At 40.0% G+C, this 19,717-nt stretch overlaps 1 long non-coding RNA gene and 1 pseudogene across 2 annotated transcripts in view; one reads left to right on the plus strand and one right to left on the minus strand.

The window, feature by feature from the left end:
* LOC116072526 overlaps window positions 1-13,029 on the plus strand; it is a 23,137-nt gene extending 10,108 nt beyond the window's left edge. Inside the window, exons 2-4 of one of the 2 annotated variants that reach the window (XR_004111495.1) lie at window positions 11,293-11,371; window positions 11,451-11,534; window positions 11,726-12,207. This is a non-coding gene — a long non-coding RNA (uncharacterized LOC116072526). Of the gene's footprint in view, window positions 1-11,292; window positions 11,372-11,450; window positions 11,535-11,725; window positions 12,208-12,524 lie in introns of those variants that run through there. The other variant, XR_004111496.1, reaches the window with a different exon arrangement.
* A 4,024-nt stretch (window positions 13,030-17,053) lies between these two features.
* On the minus strand, window positions 17,054-17,172 carry LOC116074051 (annotated as a pseudogene).
* Window positions 17,173-19,717: the final 2,545 nt, after the last annotated feature.

Consider the following 19,717-nt stretch of genomic DNA (forward strand, 5'->3'; position numbering starts at 1 on the left):
CTCTCTCTCTCTCTCTCTCTCTCTGAGTGTGCATGTGCACATGTGCATGCATGTGAGTATATATGTATGATACATGTATGTGCATGTATGCAAAAATATGTGTATTTGTTCTTGAATGAATGTAATATTCTGCCATTAACCACTGAAACCACCATGATTTATTTTCTTACTCCAGTTTCCTACCTTCTTAGATATTGACATTACCACTTGATCCTCAAAATAACCCTAGATTTGGTACCATAGATTTTTTTTTTAAAGAACAGTCTAAATTTATCCAAGAATACAAACATAAAAATATTAATCAAAATATCATCAATCTGAGTCTACTAACATGCAAAAAGTACACAATATAATAGGGTTAGATTACAGGAGTTGTCTGGAAATGTAGTCAGTTAACTATTTTTTATAAATCTATCCATGTGATTTGGTCCATACACAGAATAAATAAAATAGTAACTTAATGAATTCAAAAAATCAGTTAATGAAATCCAACATTTCTTATTAACTGCAGAAACTCTTAACTAGTTGGGGATAATGTTTCTAGAAACCCAAATCTTCAGTGTTTGGGTCATTGAAAGATTTCTTTTCCATCAGGAAGAAAGCAGTAATACCTGGTATCACAACAGCTCTTCAACATTTCACTGGAGGCTTCTGCTAGTAAGATAAGAAAATCATATTTAAAAAATAATAACTTCAAAGAAGAAATCTCTTACAGCAGAAAATTATATAGCAAGGCAGCAAATCATTGTATATAACCCACAGGGAAGTTATTAGAATTCACAAATGAATTTTAATATTATCAAGAACAATTCAATGTAAAAAATTTAATCTGAACATTTCTACAATAAACTATTATACCTGATAAAATATGCCATTTAAAACAGTGGTAAATAAAACTGGTCTAATTATTGGATGCATTTTTACCAAAAGATATAAGAAAAATTGGGAAGAAAATTATAATAGCAGGCTTGTAGACATCCCTTCTTTTATCTCCAGGAAGTCCTAAGAAAGGATATTTACATCAATAAGAATGTCTCAGTAAGATAAATACCCTATTCATAATAGACACAAAATCAAATTATCTTATATAAGATACAAAATTATATATATAATATACATATATGATCAATAACTTTTATTCAATAAAGTATAAGTGTGATTGTAAAAGGGCAACTTAGGTGAGGAAATGATAGCTTAATAAGAAACAAGACACTTGCCAGGCAGTGGCAGCACACACCTTTAATCACAGCACTTGGGTGGCAGAAGCAGGTGGATTTCTGAGTTCGAGACCATCCTGGTCTACAGAGTGAGTTCCAGGATAGCCAGGGCTACATAGAGAAACCCTGTCTTAAAAAAAAAAAGAAAAGAAAAGAAAAGAAAAGAAAGAAAGAAAGAAAGAAAGAAAGAAAGAAAGAAAGAAGGAAAGAAAGAAGGAAAGAAAGAAAGGAAGGAAAAAAGAAAGGAACAAGGCACTCATAATAAAAATATGTAATGAAATGCAAATTCTGGAAGTAAAAATAACCCTTTGAAAAAGTGAGCAAGTGATCTGAAGTAGTGCTTTACAAAGAGCATCTGTAAATGAAAAGAAATGCGTTCATGCCTAGTTATCAGACAAACACAGTACAGAGTAAAACCTGTGGATGCCGCCTGCTTCAGACCAGCAGCATGAGAAGGACTGACAATGGTAAGTATGGGACAAAGAAGTGAGACCATTGGTGCTTAACTCCATGGCAAAGCCCAGGTTTATATAACCACAACAAAGAGAGTTTGACACTATCTCCTAATGTCAACAACCATCCTCATGTCCTATAACCCTGAGTATAGGTTCTCTTTCTAAGGAAAGGTAGTATAAGAATTGAGCAAACAGGGACACCTCATAAAAATACCAAGGAGCAAGGAATGTCCATTAAGCCTAAAGACAGAGCTTCAGAAAGGTTTACCAAGCAAACATCAGTCCCCAGGAGATGCCCTAATTGTGGGGAGTAATGCCTGGTTCCAGGAAATGTCCCCAGTAAGGGGTGGATCTTCCCCCACCACTCCTACGTGCAATTGGCATCTCCTCCTCACCTGGGGCACAGAGGTCATTGGAAACAGAAGACAATGGGCTCCACCAATGAGAGATAACCAACTCGTGCTGTAAACCTATGTACTGAAAAGGTATAAAAAAGTGTGTACTTTTGTTCCTGGGGGTCGCCTTTGCTCCGAATGCAGGACGACCCCAGTATACTGGTTCAATAAAAACCTCATGCGAATTGCAGTGATCTCCATCCCTGATTCTTTGCGAGCTGGGCACCCAAGCCAAATTTAACAGTAGCACATGAAGAGGAACATTCATGGTGATACTATTTGAACTGCTCCAAGCTATATACAATTCAAATGTCTGTCCACTGTAGTACAGTCAGGTTTCAAAACACAATGTACACAGCTTGGAAGGTGACTACATCACTGTTACCCCAGCATGGGTGAAACTCAGGGAGACACAAAGGAAAGAAGAATGGCAAAGATGGGAAAGCACTCCTGCAGAACTCCTGACTTATAAAGCATTCTGGCATAAACAGAGCAACCTTGGGATAGTAGAAAGCAGGTTTCTAGGATGGCAGTCTCTCCCCCTTTGCCCTAATCATCTTCCAATTTCCCCCAACCTCTATTCTTTTTTATAACATAGTCTCACTATGTAGACAAAAGTGATCTCAAAAAAGTTCTGGGATTATAGAAAAGTGAACATACATGGACACACACACACAAACATACACATATACCACAAATGTTAATATTCTGTTTCATACCTAGATCATTTATATTGTTTTTCCACTAAAAAAATTTTAATTTGTAAATCCATATGTTGCACATGTCTACATATTATAGTAGCTAATAATATTTAGACTTGGAAGAGGGTAACAGTCCCTGATAATATGACAGCAATCATTTTCTCCAGTTGTTAAGAGCACTCTGGAAAAATTGTACTACGTAAAAGACAGGAATTCTGAGGTTTTGCATGTTGACCTTTGAGGCTGGATAATTTCTTATTGTAGAACATTACCCTATGCTTTGGGAGGGGGTCATTTACCATCACTCCTGTCTTCTTCCCACAAGATGTTGATAAAACATTCTCTCCACAGTTGAAACAACTGGTAAATAAGTTAGCCTTTGGGTTGAACACATTTTTCAAAAATAGCAGCTATCTTGAAGTATTGTTGTGCCCAGAGTCCAGGGGAAAGCCCAAACAAGCTCAAGAATTGCAAAGTCCTCTGTAATTACAAAAAGAACTTTTTATTTGAGTCCAGACTCAGATCACAGGCTTTGCACTCAATAAAAGCAAGTGATCACATGTGACCCCAAAACGGAAAAAACATGAGTTTATATACAAAATTGGGAATTCATAGGATGCTTCAGAGTTGGGGGAGTGAAATGCTATAGCCATTTGTTAGGGTAGAACTGAAGCTGGTGGGGGATTAATGGGTTTCTGTTTTGGTGTTATCAGGAACTAATTTTATGGCAAGCCATAACTGTCTGTGACCTATGATTACCTTTTTCTATGATTTAAACAGAGGGAGCTCTAATCCTCTCTGGGTTTGTTATTTCTGCGGTCTCAAGGACGGGCACCTGGAGAATTCGTGCGCTTATTGGAGAGTGCTAGCCTGTCCTGGCGACACCAAGACTGGGAGGATGTCTCTAGTTAGCACTTGGCTCCACAAGATGTTTTCTTTAAGGGGGATCTTTGGAGCAGTGCCTTTCTAACACTAGTCTAAGTTCTCTCAGAGCTGCCTGGGGAGAGACGGAAGGGGGAGGGAGCTCTGTGCTAGCCACAGCATGAGGAGACCAGCTGCCTGTGTATTGTATTTGCCTTGGTCAGGTGGGAAAAATGGGAAGCTTCCTGCAGGGACAAATATACACAACACTGGAGTTTCTTAAGTAAGGTTGTTAACCACAGAGTGCTAATATTAGTAATTCAGGGGTCACTGCAGTATCATCTTTAAAATTTTTCTTTTCTTTTTGCTTTTAACTTAACATTATCTTTTTTAATTTCTTATTGGCTATTTTATTTATTTACATTTCAAATGTTATCCCCCTTCTGGGTTTCCCTTCCTCAAACCCCCTATCCCATATCCCCAACTCTCTGATTGAATGAGGGTGCTTCTATACCCACCTACTCTCCCCTTACCACCCTAGCATTTGTATCCTGGGGCATCGAGCCTTCACAGGACCAAGGACTTCACCTCCCATTAATTCCAGATAAGGCTATCCTCTGCTACATATCCATCTGAAGCCGTGAGTCCCTCTACATGTATTTGTTTGTTTGTTTGTTTGTTTGTTTGTTTGGTGGTTTAGTCCCTGGGAGCTCTGGGTGGTCTGCTTAGTTGATATTGTTGTTGTTCCTATGGGGTTGCAAATCCCTTCAGATCCTTCAGTCCTTCCCTAATTCCTCCATTGGGGTCCCCCTTGCTCAGTCTAATGGTTGTCTGCAAGTATCCACATCTGTATTGGTAAGGCTCTAGCAGAGCATCTCAGGAAACAGTTACATCAGGCTCCTGTCAGCCAAGTACTTCTTGGCAGCAGCAATAGTGATTAGTGAATCTATTAGAAGAGAAATTGAGAAAGAGCCTCAATCACATTTGCACAGGGGAAATTTTCCTGAATAAAACACCAATGGCCCAGGCTTTAAGATCAATTATAGACAAATGGGATGTATAAAATTGAAAAGCTTCTGTAAGGCAAAGGACACTGTCATGAGGACAAAAGAGTAGCCTACAGATTGGGAAAAGATCTACAATCCTACATCTGATAGTAAACTTATATCCAATATATACAAAGAACTCAAGAAGTTAGACTCCAGAGAACCAAATAACCCTATTAAAAAATAGGGTACAGAGCTAAGCAAAGAATTCTCAACTGAGCAATACTGAATGGCTGAGAATCACCTAAAGAAATGTTCAACATCCTTAGTCATCTGGGAAATGCAAATCAACCCTGAGATCCCACCTCATACCAGTCAGAATTGCTAAGATCAAAAACTCAGGTGACAGCAGATGCTGGTGAGGATGTAAAGAAAGAGGAACACTCCTCCATTGCTGGTGGGATTGAAAGCTGATAGAACCTCTTGGAAATCACTCTGGTTGTTCCTCAGAAAATTGGAAACACCACTCCTGGGCATATTCCTAAAGGACACCCCATCATGCCACAAGGTCATGTGTTCCACTATGTTCATAGCAGCCTTATTTATAATATCCAGAAGCTGGAAACAACTCAGATGTCCCTCAACAGAGGAATGGATACAGAAAATGTGATACATTTAAGCAATGGAGTACTACTCAACTATTAAAAACAAAGACTTCATGAAATTCAGAGGCAAATGGATGGAACTAGAAAATAAAATCCTGACTGAGGTAACACTGCCGCAAAAGCACATGTGGTAAGTATTCACTGATAGTGGATATTGGGAGAAAAGCTTGGAATACCCATGATACAACTTACAGACCATATGAAGCTCTAGAAGAAGGAAGAGCAAAGTGTGAATGATTTAGTCCTACTTAGAATGGGGAACAAAATAATCACGGGAGGTAGAGGGTAGAAAGGACTTGGGAGAAAGGAAGAAGGGGGAGAAGAAATGGGGGCAGGATAAGGTGTGAGAGGAGACAGGGGAGCTGTACAGAGGGTCAGGAAATTAAGCAGAGTTGTGTAGCAATGGGTGATGGGGAACTGGGTGTAGCCAACAGAGAGTCCCAGATGCCAGAAAAGCAAGAGGCTCCCAGGACCCAATGGAGATGACATTAGCTGAAATAGACAACAAAGGGGAGAGAGAAACTGTAGAGAGAACCATATCCAGAGGTTAGACACAGCCCTCAGTTGAGGGATGGAGCCACCCACCCTTTTTTATAAATTTTCTATTGCCTAATCTGAGTATTGTTTCCATTTCTGGTTTTAAAGTCCTCCAAACAGTTTTCCCTTTAATTTATGTTTGGCTATATGAGCCCATGTGGATCTAGAATAGACAAGTCATTCTTAAATTATTTTAAATTTTGTGTTGAAAGGTTTGGTAACATGGCTCAAGTAAAGATACTTTAAACTGAAATACAGCTATGGTGTGAACCAACTGATGCTGCAGAAGCATTGATCTAAGTTTTCATTAGGCAGACAGATTGTAAAGCAAGCTTGGGTATTCAGCCACCACTGCCACATAAGGAGTCCCAAAACAAGTAATCTCCTCCCTCCAAGGCCTGTCCCCTTCCCCAGCACACTTGCTTCCTCTACCCCCCACTCCCTATCTTCTCTTCCTTCCATGGAAACAGAGACCCGCAGTCATAGCTCAGCCAGTCATTTTAATTACAGTTTCCAGTGAGCTCCATTAAGAGCTCAAAGTGACGGGTAAAAACCACACTCGGCTGTGGTATTTTTATTGCCATATTTTAAGTCAATACCAGTAACTGGAATCTGCCTACTTCACTGAACTTTCTGAAGCATACTCATTACAACACACTCGATGTATATTTGGGGAGGAACAAGTAACCAATTTGCTAAGTTAGTGTGTTTTAATTGGTTGACAATTCGAAAACACTTCTGTGGGACAAGCAATAAGCTACCCCTGTCTGGAGAGGATATAAACAGAATTTTAGTTCAATTGGACATATTTCATATCATTTCAGATGAAACTAAGACTAATCCTCTACCTGAGAGAGGGTCAGTCCTTTCTAGTCACTAGGGTCTGAAAGTGCTCTCCTCTTCCTCCTCTTCCTCCTCTCCTCCCTCCTCCTCCTCCTTCTTCTCCTCCTCTACTTCCCCTTCTCCATTCATCCCCAGTCTCTCCTCTCACAGGTGCAGCTTGATGAAACAAGCACACAGCTATTGTTCTGACAGACCAGAACCAGCAACTTCAATAACTGTGCTATGGTTTTTCTCCCTGGCCTATTTCACTTTCTGTCAACCAGTTTGCAGCTCTGACCATAATCCTTGAAGTACTGGGTCATATTGTTTACTATTTATACACTTCTAAGTCTCAGCTTGCATGCCCACTCCAGCCATTCAAGTCCAGAATCCTCCCATGCATCTGCTTTTCTGCATGCAGTTCAGATAAAACACCACCTTCTGATTCGTCTTGGTATACCATGGGCTTTTTTCTTCCTCAGATCTCTTGCTCTCTCACCTCCCCCCACTGTATCTCTCATTTAAACATTTTACTTCATATAGTTATTGTGTACATAGCACTTTGTCTGAAAGAATACTTTTATACAAGCACACACAGTACATTGTGTAAACTCCTCTCCATATTCACTTGCCTTTTCCTTTCTCCCCTTCTGGTCAGTGAATTAAGTTAGTCATAGAAAAGCACGTCATACCAAAAAGAAAAAAAAAAAAAAAAGCTGGGTGGTGGTGGCGCACGCCTTTAATCCCAGCACTTGGGAGGCAGAGGCAGGCAGATTTCTGAGTTCGAGGCCACCCTGGTCTACAGAGTGAGTTCCAGCACAGCCAGGGCTACACAGAGAAACCCTGTCTCGAAAAACCAAAAAAGAAAAAAGAAAAAGAAAAAAGAAAAGCACATCATGTTTCCTTGTACATGTTTTTCTTGTATTTTCTATAGTAACATAACTTATAAAATCACACACACACACACACAAACACCTGGGATTTTAGATCTCTTTTTTTCTTCTTTAATTGATTGCAAAATAGTACTTTAAGGCATAATAGCCCCATGGCTAGAATGATGACTCTAAGGACCTAGTGCTCCTCCAGAGAACCTGATTTGGTTCCCAGCATCAAAACAAGTGGCTCACAAATGACTGGAACTTCCACTCCTGAGGGCCCAACAGCTCTTGATCCTATTGTCACTTGTACTCACACACGTACTGACACACAATACACACAATTAAAACTTAATAGACATTCCAACATCATGCTGAATTGGGTATGTGCTTTAAACATCACAAGAGCCCCAGGAGGTTTGCCTCATATCAACATCTTACAGATAAGAAACTGAGGCACAGGTAGGGATGAGTTAGATTGCAAAAGGTAAGGGGTAATGACTAATTAAAGCTGGATTTGCTCTCAGCAGCAGCTTTCAAGAGCTAGAAGCCTGCTGCCGTCCTTAGAAGCCATAGCTACTGAGGAGTTTCCTTTGCATTCTTAAGTCTTTCTTCTTGCATTCTAGGACACTTGGCTTGTCATGTACTCTGTACTATGCACAGGGTCATGGAGACTTCTGTAGGGGAAGGCAGTAAACTATACCTTCTCAATCTCTGCACACCCTGCCAGGAATTCAACCCAGCAGATGCTGTTTCTTTAGGCATACGTAATAAGGAGACCAAGCTTTTTTTTTTTTAATTTCTTAAAACAATTTCTGTATCAAACACTTGGTTTTATTAGAATACGTTCCTGAAAGATCAGCAGAATTGAGGACCTTGGCCAAGTGATTTCTGTGTTCCTCCCATATTTCAAGCTTCCCCCATTCCATTTGTGATCTTCCCATTCTACTCCTGCTTCCTATCCCTCCCCATTCTCTCTGTTTTGGAATATTTTTCTCAACCTATAGCAGATGCAGACAGCTGATGAGCCAGGTGACTCAGTAGACTCCCTCACAAAGTGTGCTGTCGAGATTCCTAATAGTAAATTAGAAGGAAAACAGTGGGGGTCGGAATAAGGGTCCATAGGAAAAAATTTAGTAATGCAGAGTTCAACAAATATGTATTCATAAATCCATGAATGAGGCTGAAACTATAGTTCAAGTACTGAACATTATGAATCTTTTATTACCCTATGTATGCCTATGTATGGCCCCACATCCTTGTAATAACACATTCTAACAACAGACTCCAAAGTGACTCTGTGAAAATGAGTAAGCACAGATTTGAAGGTGGCCTCAGACCCCAGGTTACATAGCCTGGGTTTGAACCTTGCTCTCCCACAAACCAGGTTTATTCTCCCATGAACCATATGCCTGACTTTGACTAAGGCAAAGGATTGCAAGATGTTCACAGGGTCTCACAAATTTCAAACCCTTAAATCAGGTCTCTGACACAGTTTAGCAGGTAGAGGCTTCTGGTGCCAGCATAAACGTGAGTTTAATGCCTGGGATCCACATGGAAGAAGAAAACTTATTCCTTCATGAACAGTGTGGTCAGATAGAAGTACCATGCTTTGAATTCCTACTTTCTACACTATGAGCCAAATGGATTTCTTCTATTTTTTTTATCACAGAATACTTAATTTAATTTTTTTGTTAATAGGAACAGGTGAGTTTTTGCTTTCCTATATATATTTTTTTCAGCTTATAGTAAGAACTCAGTATAAGTTCTGCCTCTTAACAAATATGTAACTGTACCTGTGTCTTCTGTGCAGCAGCCCCCTACTTTATTCCAGCAGCCCCCATCCTCTCCCACTTCTATGAGGTCCACTATGTTACATTCCTCATGCAAACAACACCCACACAGTATTTGCTTTTCTACCATGGCTTATATCATTTAGTATAACATACCTAAGAGACAATAGTGTTGCATGTGGCAATATATCCTTCTAAAATGTCTCATTATATTTCTCTGTATGTGTGTGTGTGTGTGTGTGTGTGTGTGTGTGTGTGTGTGTGTGTACTAGAGTAAGAACAGGCTGATTCTGTATCTTGGCTATTGTAAATGATGGTTTCAGTGAATACGGAGTTATGATCTCCTAGATCATAACTTAAGGTCCTTTGAATAAATGCCCAGAAATGTGATATCTTGGTTAAGTGGTGTTTCATTTAACTATTGCTGCTGCTGTTGTTGTTACTGATGCTGTTGTTGCTGCTGCTGTTGTTGCTGCTGCTGCTGTTGTTGATGATGCTGTTGTTGCTGCTGCTGTTGTTGTTGCTGTTGTTGCTGCTGCTGTTGTTGCTGCTGCTGTTGTTGTTGCTGTTGTTGCTGCTGCTGTTGTTGCTGTTGTTGCTGCTGCTGTTGTTGCTGCTGCTGTTGTTGTTGCTGTTGTTGCTGCTGCTATTGTTGCTGCTGCTGCTGTTGTTGCTGTTGCTGCTGCTGTTTTTGTTGTTGTTGTTGTTGTTGTTACTGATGCTGTTGTTGCTGTTGCTGCTTCTGTTTTTGTTGTTGTTGTTGTTACTGATGTTGCTGCTGTTGTTACTGATGCTGTTGTTGTTGCTGCTGCTGTTGTTGCTGCTGCTGCTGTTATTGTTGCTGCTGTTGCTATTGTTGCTGCTGCTGCTGCTGTTATTGTTGCTGCTGTTGCTGTTGTTGCTGTTGCTGTTGTTGTTGCTGATGCTGTTGTTGTTGCTGCTGTTGCTTCTTGAGGAGCCTCCATATTGCTTTTACAGAAATTGCATCATTTTACTCTACACAAATCAGCTAAAAATAGTGACAGACATAAGTTTTTAACCTGAAGCTGTGAAGCTGCTAAAATAAACAGAGGGCAAAATGTTCCATAATACTGATGTCAGAAATGTCACCAAAAAGCAACCAAAGCAATAATAAACAAGTAGGATTATATAACCTTCCCCAAACTGGGGGCGGGGGCTTGTCATAAAGGCAACAATAAACAGAGTAAAAGGGGATAACCTGCAGAATGGGGGGGGGAGCATTCTTATGCCATATTTCCTAATGAGTAGTTAATTTGCTAATTATGTTAGGAAATCCTTTAACTAGAAAAGAAATATCTGAACACCAATTTGAAAGTGAGCAAAGAACTTAGCTGGCTATTCCCACAAGAAACAGTGTAAATGACAGACAGGAACGTTGAGGGTGTTCAGCCTCAGAGGCATCAGTTGTGGTACCCCCCTCACATCAATCAGAATCACTACCATTTTATATGAATGGGTTGAGAAGGACATGAGCATATTTCCAATAAAAACAGAAATGGGGTACCCTGGGAATCTTACTCCTGAGTGCAACCCTCACAATCCTAGAGTGACAGCAGTTAGAAAGACAGGCTATTTTCCCTGTCCCAGGAAGCTTCCTCCAAAAGGCACAAAATATAGACTTTGGCATCTTACTCCCCTTTCCACTTTCTTTTGTGATTCACTGGGCTTCATGAGATAGTGGGAACCATCACCATGGTTTGCAAAAGAAAAAATTAAGAGACGTATAAGAAATGAGACCTGGCCCATAGAGGAATGAACCAAGAAGCAGTGCCTACTGCCTTGAAATCCATTGCCTTCAGTGTGCCTGGAGGCCCAAGGACCTCGAGAACAAAGGTGGTTGCAAGGGAGAGGAGAGAGCCTAGAAGGAGGAGGGAGATGGAACATTATTATTGGTCTAGCAAGTATTGCCTGCCCAGCTGTGTGCTGTGGACTTTAGAGATAATTGTGTTTAATTTCCACAACAGATTTGTGAGAGACTCCAGACACCACCAGCACTTTAGAGTTAAGGAGCTGGAACTCAGCTCTCCCAAGGTCGCAACATTGGTAAGTGTTAAGAGTAGAATTGAAGGTGAGCCTTTCTAATGCACATGTGTGTCTTCTTGTCTGTCTCTCTACACTGCAGAATATAACTCGTTTAACAAAACTGTCACTAAGGCTGACCTCATCCTGGCCTCAGGCATCTGCATGGAAGAGGCAGAAGTTGCAGGTAGTTTTAGCCCATCAATCAGTACACAGCAATTCTACCTGTCTGATTAAACAAATATAAATACCTGTTCCCAAATAGGATTGCTTCCAAGTAGTAATGGGCCAAAATGATTGCTGCCTGTAAGATAACACTGCTTTTCCTCCATGGAAGATGGCATAATTTAGCTCATGGTGTTTTCTTTTTTCTTTCAGCCTTCAATGAGAAAGAACAGAAAAAGTTGCATTACCCAAACATGATTAAAGGCACCAGAGAGTTGATGGTGTCTGTAAATATAACATGAGTCGCTATTGCTCTCTACTGCCTCCACCAAAGAGATCCTGGGAATTAATAAGGCAAATGATCCATCAAGAAGGGCTATAGATATCACTGTAACAAAGGAGAGGATGAGAGGCCTTTGATTTCGCCTCTTCACCTTCCATGCCTGGTTTTCTGCTTTGTGTTCCACCTAGTCCTGTCCACTAACTCCCACTCCACAGCTTTTTATCTTCTCTGCAAAATGTCCAGAGCCTTCTCAGTTAAAAGCCTGAGCCCAAGTAAATGTTTTCTTGGCTCTCTTCCTGGTACAACTAGATGTTCGAGATTTGTTTACCAACCTGCTCACCTTGGAAAACAATAGCCCACCCACACAAGAAACAATGTTTGATATTTATGAATATAATATTTCCTTGGTCTTCATGTTTATTTATTTGTTTAATAAGAATGGTGAATGTACACTTTTCTGTGTGTCCACTGTTAGTTGTTCATTCGAGCTTGAGGTCATGATGTCTTGTAAGATCTTCCCATCTTTTGGCTTCTCCAGAAACAGGGCTCCCCAGGTTAAAAGACCTGTCTCTCTCCCTCTCCCTCCCTCCTTCCCTCCCTTCCTTCCTCCCTCCCTCCCTCCCTCCCTCCCTCCCTCCCTCCCTCTCTCCCTCTGTCTCTCTCCCTCTCCCTCCCTCCCTCCCTCTCTCCTAAGTGCAGATTTATCTTTAATTTTGTGTTTGGTTTCAGTTCACTCTTCCAGACAATTCAGCCAAAGGATTTGGTCCTGAAGGAGCCCGGCACTCCACTGACTTCTGGGCAACCGCAGACTGTTGCTGTCTGCAGCTAAATACGGACAGGTTTTCTGGAAGAGGAATAGGAACCTAAAGAAATAAAGGGAACCAGACAGCAAGAGGGGATAAAAAATGGGACCAAGCCATGATTATGTTTTCAGTCCACCGTGTGTATTCAACTGTGTAACAAGCAGTCAGGCAGAAACCTCTCCCCCAGTCCATCAGCATCTCACTACCCAATCAGCATCTTCATCTTATCAGCATCTTCGTCTTCAGTCTCTGGAGGTGGGAGTTCCAGCGTAACAGGAACTTGGAGAAAGACGTGGCTACTAGCAGGGGCTTGGAGAGAGGCGTGGCTATTTGTGGCAAGGCAAAGTCTAAGAGAACCAGTTCCCCCCTCCTCCTGGGGGAAGGATCACAGTTCCTCCTTATTTATTTAATAAAAATTAGCTGGGCTTGGACATATTTATGCACCATAGTCCTGCCTGGGAATTTTAAGGTGGCTTAGCAACCCCGCCTGTCTTAGGTGTGGATCTACTGGTCTTTTCCCTTCCCCATCTTTGGAAATCACCTGCAGCTAGTTTCTGTGTTTTTATACAAACTTGGCCTTTTCGGTGTTTATAATTAATAAACACAACCTCTTGGTGCATGACCCTGTCTTAGGGTGGTGAAAGCCGTTGATACAGGATTGCAAGCCCTCACAACACACCTTACAGACCAAAGCCACAACGTGTCTATAATGCCTTTTCTTCATCACTATGAGTAACTGCCACGTAGAGTCTCTCTGGAGTCCAGTGTGGAGTAGGGCCTGCATGTCTGTAAGGAACCTGCTTGAGATAAAAGCTCAAAAGTTTAAAAGCCTCAAGCTTGACATTATCTTGAGGATGTCGCAGGCACTTCAGTTGCAAATTAGCAATGCACAGGCCCAAGGCTTGGCCTCCAGGTGTAGGGGAAAGGCACTGTCAACTCTCAGAAAAAGGTGGAGGCTATTTCAGCCAAGTGAACTTTGTTGGTTAATAAAAATTTTTAGCCATTAATTTAGTTGAAAACATGTTTATTAAAAAGACTCTGGATCTGTATCCACTTGACGAACCAATGTTCAAGCAACCAATCGTGTCCGCACACAAACGGAGACTCTTCCCCAGATTAAGACGGACGGGGTCAGGACCATACCACATGTTAATAAGTGGATCTTGCCATTTTACCTTGGCATAAGAACTGGAAATGTGTGGATGCCAATGGCAATCCACAGCAAACTGACCTTTAGCATCGGACTGCAAAAACGATTTTTAAAACAAGCAAAAAGCAAGATAATGCTTTTTAAAACAAGCAAAAAGAGAGATATGCTTTTTAAAACAAGCAAAATGTGAGATATGCTTTTGGAGGTAACTTTGGAGTGGAGGGCAAGATTCCCCCTCCTTTTATTAAAAAATCAAATTTTCAAAGTGTGAAGTGCACATTGAATAATTTATTGTTTTTGAGATTATAAATTATCTCAATAATATGGATAACATTAAATTGTTGACAAAAATATCTTAAATATTTGACTGTAATAGTTTCAAAATCAGTTTTAATCTGATTAGGAATATTAAGTAGAGAAATATAATGTAGGCAACAACCAATTAATATTTTGTTGCTTTTCACGTTAAGGCAATTGCAACTTGAAAGCCTGAGAAGGAATTAATAGTCACATGTGTATATTTTACTTTTAATTTTTAAATCAGAATTATACTTTAAAATGTCAAATTATCATAAGCAATTGTAAGCTCTGATATATACATATGTATGCATATATCAATATACAACTTAAGGCTTAATTTTAGTACTTGATAAATAGTGACTACAGCACATAGTTTAATTATTTGTGCTAAAGTAGAGTGGAAAATCATGAGACTTACATATAATTTTCTCCCATAAAAGGGCTGTAGAAGTATATACTATTATGGGATGTATACATAAATTTATAGAAAATATAAAAGCATGTATTTAAGCAAATCTTAACAATTTGTCTTTTAAATAATAATTACTATTTTGTTTAAAATTTATTCTATGTAATAGGTCAAATAAAAATATTTTGCAATAACCAAATTAATTGCTGTTTGAAGCAAGAAATAGGCATCTCATCAGGTTTTAAGAGATTTTTTAAAATATATTTATGATTTTATTATATAATTTTTATTAATATCACAGCAACTTCCTAATAAGATATTAAAACTTTACTTTGAATATGAGGAAAGATGAATTTATATTATTGTTCTCTTTTTCCAAAAAAGTTGTTGTGGGCATATTTAAAATCCCAAACATTTGATTACAATAGATAGCAATTGTTTACAGAAGCTATAAAAAGCTTTGAGTTTCTCAAGACCTGTCTTGTGGCAAGCTTAAGGCAAGGCCTTAGTCAAAAGCAATTTGACTCAGTACAACTTTTCTTGACATAACTGAGGCTTAAACATTAAAAAACTATTGTCTCTGAAACTTTTTCTAGAGCAACTAATACTCATTTGTAAAGCTCAAGGTATGAGTGCAAAGGCACTGAGATTCCCAATTGGAGGGATTGGATAATAATCAACATACACTGAAAACTTCAAAGTCCTAGTTTCTTGTATTGAAGCAGAGACAAAAATATTATAAGGCTTTTAGCCCTTTTTAAAGGCAAAATTTTCTAATGGTTACAAACTCACTAGAAGCAAACTCTTTAAAATTATCATAGCTTTATATGAAATAGCTAGGCCAGACTATAATGCCACAATAAATCTTATGGTCTCACTGACTTTTTATAAATTTTAAAATCAAAGCTATTTTAGATCTATGATAATTAATAAATTGTAACCAATGGAACACTGTCAATTTTAACTATACTTCTAAATTTCTTTTGTAGTATTAAGCCATCAAGAACATTAGGTCAACTTACTCCATGGCCCACCCTACCCCTGAAATGGCTCTGGCAAAAACCAGGCAGGAAACGAATTTTCCAAGACAATTGTAGAGGTATGGCTTAGGAATGACAAAGTATATCAGAACTTAGGCACAGTGGGTTCCAACAGGATTGTCCAGTAGTTGAAGACCTTACCTCAAATGTCCAACCTAGTCCTGTGCCTCTTCCTAGGATGTGAGATTCTATATTATCCATATATCCACTCATGTGCTTTCTATTTTCATGTAGATCCCCTACTTTTGTTAGGACAGATCCAGCAATTAGAGCAACCATACCTACCTCAGACAGTTATTTTGTGAGTAATTTCAAAATTAAGAACAGCTACATAGAACAACACTTGTAAAACTGAGGTTGGCTACCCTTCAGGTACTTTTGCAAAATATTTTGTAGGTAAAATCTTCATAAAAATCCAAAACCAGATCAATTAAATTTCCAGATTATCCTTGACAAGTAGGAGACTCAGCCAGGTTTCCTAATTTAGTGTTCTTTATTTAATAACTTCCAATGGCAAGCCTCCAATACACACTCTGAACCTAAACTTGTGTCTTTAGCTTCCATGCTGTGACATGAAAATTCCATAACTCATGATGCAGATATAGGGTAGAAGGCCTCACTACAACTCCAGGGATGTGAGGGGACTCCACTCACCTGCTAGTCACCTTAAGGAAAGAATAATGAGTCATGGCTAAAAGGGCAGGCAACAAGGGCCCCCTGAAGAAAGATGTCACTCCTGCTGTTAAGAGTTAGGAAAATTCTCCAGGAACCCTTTGCATAAACATCCCCATAGTAGCTAAGAGAGGGAAAAAATGCTATTCAATTAACTCCTCAGATGCTGGTTCAGCTTCTTCTGTGCTCACTGCAGGCTAGGAATTTGCCAAGGGCTCAGGTTGCATGAAGGATGTCTTAATTAATGACAGGTAGTTTCCTGTGAGTGTGTAGACCCGTCATTTCCCCAAAAGACCTGGGGTTGTGACCAGCTAAACGACCCCAGGCAAAGTTGACATCCTTAATAAAAGTGATCCAGCTCCTTCTTTCATATCGAAGTACGCAGTGTTAAACAGTAAGGCAATTTATTATTATTCTCACCATAAAGTTACCAAATCCCTGTTGGTAATTGGTTCTAATGCTTTGTGTTCATTCAGCTCCCAAAGCCTTGCTTGCAGACCTGAGGCTCCCTGTCCCCAGGATGATGTCAAATAGTAATAAATTTGAATTTATTCAATGGCTGGGCAGGGAGATGAAGCAGAACTTGTAGATTGTGCCATCAAGGGACCAGGAGAGAGGGAAAGAAGAGAATCGTCATGATGAGGAAGGGTAAAGATTAAAATTAAGGGCATGTAAGAATCCAGGAGAGCAGCCCTAGGGGCCACTCCCCCATTGGGTCTAGGGTAGTAGAGATGAAATATAGATTTTAAAAGATTTTAACTCAGGAATAACAGAAGAATGTATGCCACAGGGAGGTTTAGAGGTGTTCAGCTATTGAGCTAGTCAAGGCATATCAAAATTAGCAGGCATGTATGTCTTCTTTTTTTTTTTTTTTTTTTTTTTTTTGCCTACAGCACCCGGTATTCCCAGGTGGTCTCCCATCCAAGTACTAAGCAGGCCGGACCCTGCTTAGCTTCTAAGGCCACACGAGATCGGGTGCATTCAGGGTGGTATGGCCATAGACTGTCTTTCATTCGAGAATCCACAAAGCTCTTGGGTGTGTGCAGCACATGCAACTTGCTGGGAGACAAAATGGTTAAACTAATTCGCTGCTACAAATCTTGCACAGGTATAAAGCATAGGCTTGGTTGAGTGAGTGAGAGTTCTTTGTCCCTATGCCTTTAGAGAAATTTGGTGGGACAGCTGGGAAATGATTTCATTTCCCAGGATTCATATGGATAAAGGGTGTGCTGAAGAGGAGGAGGAGTCAATTGAAGCTAGGCAGTGATTAGAAGGAGTGGTGGACAGAGTTCAGAGGAGAAGAAAATGTCATGAGTCGAGCAGGCAAGCACTCTCCACCCTTAGCTCTGCCCTCATCTCCACCCATGATGCAGATTTATCCTCTCTCAGAAGATGATAGGCAGTGAGTCTATCATCTTCTCTGTATGTCTTGCCCTGTTAAGCCCCCGTTCTCACTCTTTCTCTTCTGTGTCCTCTAGCTTTTTATTTCAGTGTTGCTTCCCACAAATTCCCATATATTCCCAGCAAATTGGCTTTTCCTTGAAGCCTTCACAAAGACTGGATTCCCATTTTTGAAGACCTGTCCTCTTAGGATCTCAGTAGAATTTCTAAGCCACTGCTTTCTTTCCACCAGTGGTTCCAGACCAGCCCATGCCCTCTTTGCTCATTTTCTTTCACTAATGTCTGGCTACTTCTCCACATGAGTTCAGGAGTACAACCCAAGGCTCAGTCTTTCTCTGTCTCACTGTAGATTATGTCTGCTTAACTGTCTAAAATCCTGCTATAAACCAAAAATGCACAAAGTTCTTTAGAGTCTCCCTAGAAAATGGAAAATGAAGACATCTTTAATCTATACACAAAATGCTGAAAGAATATCCTGACATGAAAGCTTCAAGGACGCATTTTTAGGCCCTGCTGCTCCTGGGTTTGGGAATGACTTCACTAGGCAGACCTCCTCTGAGGCTTGGAAATTACCTCACTCTCCATCAGTTTGTTTATCTTGGACAAGGCACAGCTCTGCACAAAGGGATCCATCAGATGCTAACCCAGTTGACTGGTTAAAGGATTGTGCTTCTCTAAGAAACCTGGCTTAAGGTCAATTGATTTCCGTCTCTGCTTCAATTTTGAAACCTAACACTAGGGCCATAATAAATATCTTTGCTCCAGTAAACATTCCATCTTTAATTCTACAATCACAAAGTCCTTCTTGCTAAGCCTTCAGTTTTGCTCAGCAGTCATATCTGTAGCTTTTACACTGAACCTGTTTCAGACTGGTCCAGTCTGAATCTAATCCCTGCAGTCTGTCATTCCACGAGTAAGTGGGAACAGCTCTTAATCCCGGCTCAAATTCTGCATACCTAGAGCTGGGCCTGGTACACTGGAGTGTCTCATTAAGGGTTCACTTACATGGGAAAAACCAGAAAGCTGATTTTGCAATAACCTTTATTGGGCTCATTCACACCTAAGAACACCTGCCACAATTTCTTCATTTAGAATCAAAAGACTTTTTTCAGGATCTTGGCCTATCCTTTTGATTTTTTTTTTTTTCATTTTGTGTCACTGATCTATGCAACTGTTTTATAGGTTCTGAGCCCCCGGTGTTGGGGAATGCCAGGGACAGAAAGTGGGAGAAGGAGGGGTGGCAGGCATGGGGAAGGGGGAGGCAACAGGGGTTTGGTTTTGTTGTTTTTGTTTGTTTCTTTGTTTTTTGGAGGGGAAACTGGGAATGGAGAAATTCGCATGTAAATAAAGAAAATATCTAAAATAAATAAATAAATAAATAAATAAATAAATAAATAAATAAAAACTCAAAAAAGAAAATGCAAAAAAAAAAAGTAAGGGACTTCTATATCACAAGACAAAAATAATTTCAGCAGGTGGAAATTCTCTTTTCAATTAAGAAAACCTTTTTTCTCTTAGCTGGTAAAAAAAAAATCTCTGTATATAAGCAAACTACAAGATATCTGTTTCATTTTTTCCCTTTGGTTTTTAGAGACAGGGTTTCTCTGTATAGCCCTGGCTGTCCTGGAACTCACTTTGTAGACCAGGCTGGCCTCAGACTCAGGAATCTGTCTGCTATGCCTACCAAGTGCTGGGATTAAAGGTGTGGGCCACCATTGCCCAGCTAAGATATCTGTTTCTATCATGAGGACTACCCCCTCTTTCCCAATTTGGAACAAGGCCAATTTGATAATATGGGAGCTATACAAGAATAAAGTGGGCTGGAGTAGGGAGTAATGTTTTTATATATGTTGGTCAGGTTAATAAAGTGAAAATACTGATGGATTGTATTTTTTTTTTTGAGACAGGGTTTCTCTGTATAGCCCTGGATATCCCGAAACTCACTCTGTAGACCAGGCTGGCCTTGAACTCAGAAATCCACCTGCCTCTGCCTCCCAAGTGCTGGCATTAAAGGAGTGTGCCACCACTGCCTGGCGGATTGTATATTCTTAACTAAATTGAGCCCACTTTGTGGACTTCCATGGAAAGATAAGAACATATACATGTGATAGAATGTATGCATAAACAGAGTGTGTACATCTCCTGGC

The sequence above is a fragment of the Mastomys coucha genome, unplaced genomic scaffold (genome assembly GCF_008632895.1).
Source record: "Mastomys coucha isolate ucsf_1 unplaced genomic scaffold, UCSF_Mcou_1 pScaffold23, whole genome shotgun sequence".
In the NCBI taxonomy this organism is placed as follows: domain Eukaryota; kingdom Metazoa; phylum Chordata; class Mammalia; order Rodentia; family Muridae; genus Mastomys; species Mastomys coucha.